Raw genomic sequence first — 11,347 nt, forward strand, 5'->3', positions numbered from 1 at the left:
ACCCCTGCTGGGACCTTGAGGGAAGCTGGGCTGGGCCGATGAGGTGAGGGGGCTCCATTCCTCTCCCCATCCCTGCTCTGGGCATGGCAGCCTCTGCTACTGTCAGGATGCTTGCATAGGACATGGAAGGGAAAGAGAACACCTCCCCCCCCCAACTCAAGCCACCCCCTCCCCCCCACAACTCACAGGCCTGGCATGGCTCCCTCCAAGACCCCAGCTGGGAGAGCACATGTTGCAGGGAGGGCTCCATCCTTCTCCCCTCCCACCCACCTGTTGCTGACAATTAACAGCTGGCAGGGGTTGAGTTAGAGGGGTGGTCTGGCAGTCTCCTTGGAGGCTGCTAGAGTGTCCCCACCTGCTGGCCAAGGCCAGTGCAGACAAGCTCTGAGAGAACACCTGTTGGGTTCAATCTCTCTCTAACTCATGGGACTTAGTGTAAAGTGCCATAAATTAAAGTGCTTCCCCAACAGGCTGCTTGCACTTGTGTAAGCACCCAAAATGAAGCACTTCTTCCTACAATGCTCCCTAAAATCCTCTTGCTCGCATAATCTGAACCTTTCTTTCATACTACTAAAATGATGCATTTCCATTTTCATTTTCAATCTAAGCTTCCTAGTTATGCATTTATTTATCTTGAGAATATTGGTTTTTATGGGACAGCTACTGCCCATCCACAGTAGAAGTTTTTCTTTTTTCTTTTCTTTAAGTTTCTTCATCATCTTGGAATCTAAATGTCATTTCTGATAAATCTGTAAAATGCCTCAGTCTTTATAGGTCTTGTAATTGTTCATTGTTCCATGTGCACTTTATAAAGTATGTCCATCAGCCCAATGCAGAAAAGTATTCATAACCCATTGCAGTGTTTTGTAATGGAAGCACTTATTTCAGTCACTGTGTATCATGCCTGTAAATGATTTTTAGAGAAGTGCCCTGCACTGCAAATTCATCTAAAGTTGGCACAAAAAGTTGTCTATTAAAATATAGTTTATGCTCATGCAACATTGTCAAATTTCATTTTACTGCAGATATCATTACTGTTGGTGTTTTTCTTCAAGCCCTAGACTTAAAATAGAGTGACTATCTAAGCCTTCAAATTCAAATCTAAGCCTTCAGAATTAAAACAAATGCATCTAGTTCTCATGGTTGTGGAGAGACTAGACACTGGGGCCCAAATGCACCCTAAAGCCTCTAAAACCAAAAAAGCTGTCACTACATCACACACTGGTTCTTTTAAAATAATCTCATAATTTTTAGGCTATGGGAGCATAATTCATGACACTAGTGACATGATACTAGTGAGGTGAGCTGCTACTTTGGAGTGTGCTTGGGGCTTTTCTGTGAGGAGGAGGTGCCAGAAGTATCTTCTCACCATTGAATTCCTGTTCAGGGCCCGGGTCTCTTAGGTGCCCTTAGTGCTATACAAAAAATACTAGGCTTTAGCAATAGCCTTGTTGGCTCAAAGTACTGGGAACATGGCCCGAGAGACTGTTAATTTTGTTTGTTTTTAATAATTTTTTCAGTGCAGGTTTCCTTTGTTGCATTATTGCAAGTTGTCCTGGAAGTGCCTTCTAGCCATCATTTGCTTCAAAATGTACTTGCTTTCTGCTGGCAACTGTTAAAGTAGGATTGGACTCTCTCCTCCCAATATCTCAGTGAAATCTATGATCCTTGCACGGCCCATATAGATTCACAAGGTATGTTTGCTGAAACACCTAGTAGGGCATTCGACTTGATAAGCCTGGACTCACAAATATAGTGCACCTGGCTGTGCACCAGCATATAAGTGAAAAAGTGACAGCCAGTCACCATGGCTTCAGAGAATTAGAAACCACATAGTAACAAAAACCCAGATTGAGTCAGTTGTGAAGCAAATCATTATGAGAGGGCAATAGGAGCATTGCAAGCAGCAAAGAATGATGTGAAATAGAGTTATGTCCTGGTGTCCTACACTGTGCCGAAACTTTTCTGAACTAAATCAGCCTGAGATTAATTTAATTCACTTTCAAGGTGAATTATATAATTCTCAAAAAGTTGCTAGAAAAATTAGGGGGAAAGGGGGTGGTATGAATGCAGGATATTTTCATCCTGAAAAAAAATGAGAAAAAAAATCTCTCCCTAAATAAACCCTAACTAAAATGGCTAGAAATCTTGTGAATACAATATGTGTATGTTTTTGTGTTGGAGGGGAGTCTGCACTATTTCCTGATTTTAATTGTATGCATCAAGGTACTGTAGATGTTATTTCAGCTTCAGTCTCAGTCTAAGAAGCTCATAAATGTGAAGTTGTAAAGTAGTGTCTAATAAAAATATCTAATTATTGTTTGCAATGTTGAAATAATGTTGCATCCGTGATGGTCCAGGATATATGCAAGAGGCAAGGATTTTTGTTTATCATCTCTTTTATTGGACAAACTGCAGGGTTAGGATAGGCTTAGACTAGCTTATGAGTACTTCAGTACTCTTTGTTGAGACTCTGGGAGAGAAACAGACACAGCAGAGCCTGTCAAAAATAAGTCAATTCAATTTGAATTCGCTTTGAATTTTGGACTGAGGTCCATTCCTATCCAGCTTGAACTGTTTCATGATTAGCAATCCTGGGTTTCCATGTTTAAAAATGGCAAATTCTCTCATTAAAAGCCCCCAAATCCATGTTTTTCCTATATATATATACCTCAATCATTATAATAAAATAAATTATAAATACCTATATATTTTAGTGGTTGATTTTGGGTTTTTTATCATGAAAAAGCAGAACTTCCCCCACCCCTTCACTCACTAGGATGCTGGTCAAGCTGTGGCTGTCCCCATCACTGCTTTGTGATGCTGAGTAGCCCTGATATGCTGGTGCCCTGCCCCTACCCATGCCATTGCTCCTCACTCCCAAAGCACAGCCCCACATCCCTGCAGATGCCCCTCACTCCTGGTGTACAGTCCACTACCCCCACCCTCCATCCCTGCCAGTGCACATGGCGCCCCCAGCTCCATTCACCTTCTGTTCACGCCTTCCAGACCAAAGCAGCTCCTTGCAGGCTGGATGGCTTCTAAACTGCAAAGGGAAACCCACGGTTTCCTCTAAAGGAGGAAATATGCATTTTTCTCCTTTAAAGGAAAAATCCACATTTTTCTGCAGCAAGCAGGAAACCCGGATCCCTGTTCATGATAGATGTACTCGAATGGCTGAATGTGACTTACTAATATGTTTCTAAAGTGTGGAGGTCACAAGAAGATTAAGAAAATTAAGTAAGCGTTAGTTTTTCCAGTTCCTTATTCTAAACAAAGAAAATCAAATGTTTCAAATTTTCTTACTAAAGTACACATTTTTCTCAGTTTCCCAAGGGAAAGTCTGTCCATGGATGTCTATTCTGTAAAAGTTCTTTTAGAAGAAACTGTTGTTTTTTAACCTGCTTACATTTTATGAAGGGCATTTCATGCCGGAAAGCTTGTCTAACATCTTTCCCAACTATATAGTTGGTCCAATAAAATATTACCAAAAAAAACTTGCCTTTCTCTTTTTTGGGGTATTTTAGGGAACAATCTGTTGCTTGGAATGAAATTGGAGGTCAAAATTTGTTTTGAATTTGACATGGAAAAACAGATACTGGATACAGCCCAAGGCTTGACTGGATGCCTTTTATATTAAAAAGAGATTATAAAATCAAAAACTACAGCATATCTTTTATTTTTGTTTTTAATCTGAATAATCAAAGTTTACACATAGACAGAACAGAGAAAGTTAAAGTGATGCCAGCATAGCCTGTTTTAACATTGCCAGACTGTTAAAGAATAGTTTGTCTGTATATTTTATCCCATGATTAACCAGCTCCACAAAGAGGATAAGCATAAAGTTGCTATTTTTAATCATTCCATTTATTGTCATATTTTCTCATCATTTGGGGGGGAAAAGAGCAGTTTGTGTTAGACAAAAAAGTTTTGTTATTTTCCTTTTCCATTGGAAAAATTCATGTTAATTATTCTTCTGCACCTGCCTAATGGGGCTGAAGTAATTCAATTGTCATATTGTTGTAGATTGTTGCTTTGTGTAATGTATCACCCCTGCTGTTTCACTTAAAAAAATTCTATACTCCTCCATTATTCAGCAAGGCCTAATGATTATTTCAGCATTTGTACATGCTGCACTGTTGTTTTGATTTTAATTGACTTCACTTTTTTAATTAAGTACACTGGTTTTAACACTGTTGTTGACATGCATGGTTTTGTCTTTATCAGGATTTGCTTCCATTTGCATTCTGTATCTATTGACATTTTATTTAGATTTATTCTAAAGGAATAGATGGATATGAATTCGGAAAGGTTTGTTATCAACCCTAACAACTCATTTCACTTATTATTCCTATCTAATGGTCTGAAAAATGTAAAAATATGTTGAAAATACTGATTTTGCTTTTTAAAAATATAAATGGTTTTAACAGTGTTTTTAAATATGCTGTTTGCAACCTATTCTTTTATTTGCATGGGTAAACCAAAGTTGATTTATATACAATTTGAATGTATCCATTACATATCTTTAATCATACACATTTAAAAATATATATTTGATTTGTCCCCCACTGAGCCTTCAAACAAGCTGTGTTATATTGGGAAGGTGCACTATGTGCATTGTTTACCTATATACTTGTGGTCTGGCACATCTACTTGAACTACTTAAAATTAAGCAACAGTAGATAATCTGTTCCAAGAATAGATTGTTTCTTCCAATCCTTAAATAACTACTGACAGCACCTTTAAAATGGTTGCCCCAGCTTTTAGAATATGATAGTCAGTGGATGTATCATAGACATTATGAACTTTAAGGGCTACTTTAAACAAAACCCTGCTGTTGGAACCCATTCAGGTGCTCCCTTTTCAAAGTGTGTTTAATCCATTTGTCACAGTATAGTAAAGAATGAGCTAAAATATTTTTTACTTGAAATATTAAACCTTGCTAGGGCTTGGAGACAGGGCTACTGTCTGAACATTTGCACTGGAAATTTAGAATGAGTAGAGACAAAAGTGGTCATAGGATCATAGGAAAGTAGGGCAGAAAGCGACCTCATGAGGTCATTTAATCCAACTCCTTGCTCGAAGCAGGATTATCTCTGACTAAACAATCCCAGCCAACTGTCTGTCTAACCTGCCCTTGAAGATTTCCAGGGATGTAGCTTTTACAAATTCTCTTGGTAGCGTGTTCCAGTGCTTGATCGCCCTCATAGTCAAAAAGTTATTCCTAATCTCCAATTTAAATTTCCTTTGCTGCATCTTGCAGCTGTTGCTCCTACAATAATGCTGAACATTTCCCCCACCAGTTTTTGAACCAAAACCTGCCATAACCCACCCTCTGACGTTGTAAAGCCACTAAAAAGTAGTGTATTTTAGGGAAGATATTGCCTGAATGCTTACATTTCTATATTGTTATAAAACAGGCATGAATGAATGCAACACATAGGACCTGGCTGCTGTTTGGTCATTCAAGGTCAGAAGATGAGGATGAGGCCCCATATGCGCTTATATGTTACAGGCTTGTTGTCACAGCACTGATTGTTGATGAGCCACAGGATTTATATTTAACCTTGCCTTCTGCTTGTTGTGTTTGCCTCGGTTCTATTAACGTAACATTCATTGTAGTGCTGGCATGAACAGAAGATGACTAGTGTGACCTTACAAGTGAGACCCTGACCCTGAGCAGGACTTCAATGAAGAGAAGATTTCCCTGGCACCTCTTCCTCACAGAAAAGCTCTAAACACACACCAACAAAGGAGCAACTCTCAAAATTCAGAGACAGCATGCTTGAGAAGGCCAATATGATATGTAAGTCTGAGATGCTGCATTTCTACAAAATTGCAAAGACAGTTTTAAATATTTGTTTTGTTTCAGGAATTGCGTTCTAGGAAGATATGAACAAAGAGATTTTCTGAGTCTGCTCAGCTTTTAGCTACCTCATTGTGCTGAAAAATGGTGTCCATGTTAATAGAAGTTAAGCTCTATGGTGTTTATTTTCCTAACATTTTATTGCCACAGGGCCTTTGTACATGCCACAAAATTGTCCTTTAAAGAGGCTCAAATGCCCTTTTGTACTGCTTTAATGGCGCTGCTGTTTACACTGTTGGCGGCATATTGTTCTTTAAATGACTTTGGGACGTAGCAAAATAAAACACTTCCAAGTTGTTTTAGTTTGCTACCTAACAAAGTGCAACAGCTGCAGAGGGAAGCACCGGAGCCCCTGTGTAGGCAGCCTGTTCAGGCAGGCTCCACCGAAGAAAAAAATGCAGCAAGGCTGATCTTTATTTTTTCCTTCCCAGAGTCTGCCTGCCTGGCTCAGCTATGCGGGGACCTGGTGCTTCCCTCTGTGGTTGTGGTGCCCCTCCCCGGGCTGCCCAAGCTGGCTGCCTGCAGGTGGGTGCCACCTGGGGGGTGCTGCTGTGGAGGGAAGCACAGGACCCCCCGCAGCTCAGGGACTGGTCATCCCACTGGCAGCTCGCCCGCCTCCCCTCCCCTCCCCCCCCCACTGGAGAAGCAGGTAAGGATCAGGCCCGACCCTTGTGTACACACCACAGGGGTTTACTTCACTTTCATTCTCCCTAAATTGAAGCAGTGTTTTTAAAAACCTACCACTTCAATTTACTAAACCTAAGTAAATCCCCACGGTGTATACAAGCAGCCACAGTTATTGGCAAAACCAGTGGGTACCAGTTTCCTCTCCTATCCCATTGAATGTTCCTTCTCCCTCCCAGTTCACTTTTAATCAGACTCTCAGAACTGTTAATCCCTTTGGTTCCTGACAATTACTGCAGAGGGCTATTTATTTTTTGGTGGGCTTTATACTGGTCAGTGGGAGTTATGAAATACAAATGATCACAAAAAGATGCATATTTAGCACAAACATTGCAAGGCAATGCAGCCTCACTGTGGCCCAAGATTGGTAACAAGTCCCTGCATGAAGAGGAAGCAAGGTAGATAGTAAGACATTTTCTAGCTCTGAGCTCACCTCAAGAAATCATCAAGAAGCATAATAAATGTATATCTCATAAAATCCTTACACAGATTAATGAAATCCTTATACAATACACAATAAAATTTCATTTCAGCATTCTAGTTCCTAAGGGCTCAATGCAGAATGGAAAGAGACTGCGAATTCAGAGCATTTTCACGAATGCCTTCATTTGTTTAGCCCCCATAATAGAATCCACAGCCATGTTAGGTGCCTAGCTTCCCTATACAGTGGCCATGTACACAAGTGCTAAATGACTGCGCAGTAACCAGTTTAACTGCTCAGTAGCATTCCTAAACACCTTTCTGGTGATGCTGACTGCGCAGTAGCTCATTACTGCTGCACAGTAGCTTCACATAACACTTCATGCCACACAACACTACTAAGCAAAAGTAACAAGCTACTTCATAGTAGTCATAAGCTACTGTGCAGTCAGCGTCTCATGTAGATGTGGCCGGTGTATGAGGAGAGATGGGCACCTCCAAATAGGGTCCACAGAAAACAGCATCCTAAGCAGCCAGATAAATAAGCCAATTGGGAAATGCCCAGAACAGAGGGAAACAATCTTCAACTACTTAATTTGAACCATTTTTTTTTTCATTTTTTCTCACCAAAAAGAAATACTGAAAAATAGTTTTGTTCAACAAAAATGTTCTATTGAAACTGAACTGAAATATTTTGTTTCTAGCACATGTAAGAAAACAAAGGGAATGGAGGGATAGGAGTTTCAAAGGACGAGAAAAAGTAGTCCCCCTTTTGTGCAAAAACTCAGGGATTATAACACTCTTGCAAGATGTGAAATGTCTGGGTTCAATTGCATTCTATTCCTGAGGGGATTTGAACTGACATCTACTTCTTAGAAGACGGCCCTGACCACCAGGCTGTAAAATGCTCCAGAAGTGAGAAGTCAAGCTTCAAATTTACTATCTGCCTGATTTAGAGTAGGGATTTAAACCAAAGTTTTACTCTTCTTGATGTGTCTACATAAGATGTTTCCTGTGCAGAGACTAGCTACACAGTAAATGTTGTTTGTCTACACATGTGCCCCTATTAGGTTGGATTAGACTAATTTACTCCACAACAGGATAGTACTTGTACTGCTATTTACAAGTACTACCCTGCTGCAAAGTAAAAAAACTCCATCGTAGCACACATGTAGATGCTGACCTGATGGCTGGGGCAAGAGGCTGCTTCATTGTGGAGGCTGCTTGTTAGCTAAGCCACATTGAAGCACCCTTATGCCCCAGCCAACACCTCCACAGCACATTGAGCTGGGGGGAGCAGCCCCAAATTGGCAGGCTGGCCCCCTGGACCTCTTGCCAGCCTGGGTTGCTCTGATCTGGCTCAACATGCTGCAGTCCCAGGCACACATGTAAACATGCACCTGGGAGCAATAAACTCCAGTGTAATAAGCACCAGAGTCTATTGCATCACATTAATATGCACATGTAGACGTGCCCCTCAAGTACTAATCAGTAGGGCTGTGCGAAATTTCACTGGCCATTTTGTTTCAACACTGTTTTGACTCATTTTGAGGTCAAAACAGCAAAATTGAAATGAAACAAAGGGCTGTGAAACAGCCTCAAAACAAAATGAGGCGAGTCAGAAAATTTCAAAAGTCGAAATGTTTTGACCGTAGTGCTGGGGAAATGAATTCAGCCCAGCTGGGCTGACTTCCCATCCCCAGTGCTAGATGGCGCTGGGGTCCAGGAGTCAGCCCATCGGGGCTTCTCCCATCCCCTGCACTAGATTGTATTGGGGGTGGGGAGTCAGCCCAGCTGAGCTGACTCCCTGTCCCCAGCAAAACATTGAAACAGCATCAAAACAACCTTTCTGTTTCAATGGAACGGAACAGCTGTTTTGAATCTAAATGAAATTTGAAACAGAACTCTGTTCTGTCAAACCGTCGAAACACAAGGTGAAATGGAATAGTGCCATTTTACACAGCCCTACTAATCAGGTAGAATGCTCTCCATCCCTCCTCTTGGAGCTGTTTTTGCTTTGTATAAAATGTTTAAACTAAGCACTGAAGATGAGCATAATAATGACTCTCTAATCTGGTGTTTAAGCCACTTATGCAACACATGAGGTATCTGAGTTTCAGTCCCTGGCCTAGTGAATGTTCAAATATTATACAAAGTGGAACAGTTCAAACATCAGCAATTGAAATCACTATTGCTGCATAGCACCTTGTTGCCAAGCAGTTGGAACACGTTTTTGGGAGGATGAAGAAACCCAGGTTCTAGGCCTCCCAAACCATAGGAGACTTGAACCCATACCTTTTTCAAGGGATCCAGCCATGGGCTAGATTTTCCAGTGCAATTTCCAGTCCTTCTTTAGAAGCTGACTTACTAGGTAGCACAGAGGGAAAGATATGGGGGGGCCAGCAGAAGAAACACGGTCAGAGGAAGGGTGGCTTTCTGAGATGGTTCCTAACCTAAACAAGAGAAGGTTGTAGGGTCTAGCCTGGGTCCCTTCCCCCAGTAGGTTAGAAACCATCTTAGTGCTGCTTATCCAGAAAGCAGGGTAGATGTGCAACGTCTAAGCTAACTGAATAAGAGAGGCATAAGCTTTTGTGAGCAACAGCTCACGACATCAGATGGTATGAAAGGACATGCAGAGAACAAGCTATCAAATAAAAGGAGTGACTTAAATAGAAGAGACAGGCAAGGAGAAAAAATAGAGAGAGAGGGCAGTGCTTAGAAAGGCAGAGGGATCGGAGATAACCACAAAGCAATTTGTGGGTGTAGACAGAAGTGACAATATTTGCCTGATCTGGCCACAGAAGACAGTTTATAGCTGTGAGCAAACACAAGTGCATGGCTGCAGACAGCTTAAAAAATGGCCAGTTGAATGAAAATCAGCCCCCTCATTGCATGCAGGGTCAGATAAAGATATTTCAAAATGGAGTGTTTCCCATAACTACTGTCTGCTTTGCCTACCAGCCTCAAGCTGTTTTCAGAATGGGAAGGGGGGAAAGGGAGCAAGGGGAGTTCAATCTGGGGGGGGTTCAGCCACTGCTGGAGGGTGGGGCAGGTGTATTGGAGCTCCCCTGAAGTGCGGGGCTCCAATTCATCCACCCCTCCCTCCAGCACCAGCTGGGGAACCCCTAGAATGAGCTCTCTCTGCTCCCTTTCCCCCCCTCCCATTCTGAAACAGGGACAGGCTGGGGAAAAGGAGGGGTCATTGCTAGGGGAAACTGGCCGCAGGCTGACAGCCAGCAGCTAAATTCCCCTCCCCCTGGAACCAACAGTGAACTTGTATTTGGTTGGGGAGGTTGTTGTAACTCAGAACGCTTCCTGCAAAGCATTCTCATTTACAGCGGGGAGCTGCACTTCTATCTGCACCCAAAAGCTAATCCAGGTAATGGGATAAGAATCTATAGTCTCTGTTTAGACAATACGTAACAAAATCTAGTCTGTAAATGATTTCTTGTTCCACAATTCTCTATTCAAGTCAGTTTTTTTTTAATTATGTTGTTTAAGAACAGCTATTCTGAGGTTAGCAATGTGACTTTTAGGGAGGGTAAAGTGTTTTGCCTTAGGTTTTTTGTGTATTTCTGGACTTGATGTCAGATCAGTGTTCATTCATTCTGTCATTTAGGATTGCTGGTGAAGGCTCATGTGACAGTGGTAGAGAAGCAGGTAAGTATACATCAGATATTCTAATATGTATTATTTTGGTTCATTAATGATGTGTGGTGGGCTAGCTGGTGGCAGCTTGACCCGAGGTTTTGAAAAATTAAAAAATGGTTGGTGGGGGAGGATTTCCTTTTCCCCATCCATCAGGCCCCAGAAAAGGAGAAAGCTTGCCCCCTCCAGGGGCCAGGTAGGGAAACTGGACCTAAGAGTAGACTCACCTCTCATGTCACCTGTTTGGTCCCACCAGTCACCTGGGGGGGATAAAAGGGGCAGCGCACCTGGCTCCAAGAGAGAAGACGATGAGAGATGAAGGAGAGGAGTCCTGAAGAGCTGGTGAGAGCTGGCCAGTGGGGTGGAGCAGTTGCCCCAGAAGAGCCCTGCAGCCTGGGAACTGCAGGTGGTGGCTTGGGCTCCAGCTGCTCGGTGCACAGGCGGTGCATGGTAGATCTCCAGCTGGGACCCAAGCCACAGGCAGTGGCTCAGGCATTCAACCCTCAGCAGCATGAGGCCAGACTGCTTGGCATGCAGACAGCACATGGAGGATCCTGGAGGGATGAGAGCCTGGAGCCACAGGCAGCCACCCAGCCATCGATAGCTCAGTGGTAGAGTTCTCATCTACCACATGGAAGACCTGGGTTTGATCTCTAGCTAAGGCACCAGAGGGGTGAGCCCTGCCAGGGGGACTGGAATCCCCACTGAGTAAAAGAGTTTCCTTCCCTC

The 11,347-nt window shown here is 42.5% G+C and overlaps 1 long non-coding RNA gene across 1 annotated transcript; it reads left to right on the forward strand.

The window, feature by feature from the left end:
* The first annotated feature begins 5,663 nt into the window (after positions 1-5,663).
* Positions 5,664-10,940, forward strand: LOC102384417. The gene is made up of 3 exons (XR_323284.1): positions 5,664-5,806; positions 10,590-10,630; positions 10,875-10,940. It is a non-coding gene; the product is annotated as an uncharacterized LOC102384417 (long non-coding RNA).
* Positions 10,941-11,347: the final 407 nt, after the last annotated feature.

This window comes from Alligator sinensis, unplaced genomic scaffold, assembly GCF_000455745.1.
Source record: "Alligator sinensis unplaced genomic scaffold, ASM45574v1 scaffold860_1, whole genome shotgun sequence".
Classification (NCBI taxonomy): Eukaryota; Metazoa; Chordata; order Crocodylia; family Alligatoridae; genus Alligator; species Alligator sinensis.